Here is a 209-nt window from a genome sequence, read left to right on the forward strand (position 1 = left end):
CCATATCCATTTGAGTTTGCCTGACTAAGATTTACAAGGTGATCATAGCTTGCTTCATACTAACAATCTCCGTGGGATCGACCCTTACTCGCGTAAGGTTTATTACTTGGACGACCCAGTGCACTTGCTGGTTAGTTGTGCGAAGTTGTGTAATGCCATGGTATTGAACACCAAGTTTTTGGGGTTCATGACCGGGGATTATGAGAGTT

The sequence above is a fragment of the Arachis duranensis genome, chromosome 2 (assembly GCF_000817695.3).
Source record: "Arachis duranensis cultivar V14167 chromosome 2, aradu.V14167.gnm2.J7QH, whole genome shotgun sequence".
Classification (NCBI taxonomy): domain Eukaryota; kingdom Viridiplantae; phylum Streptophyta; class Magnoliopsida; order Fabales; family Fabaceae; genus Arachis; species Arachis duranensis.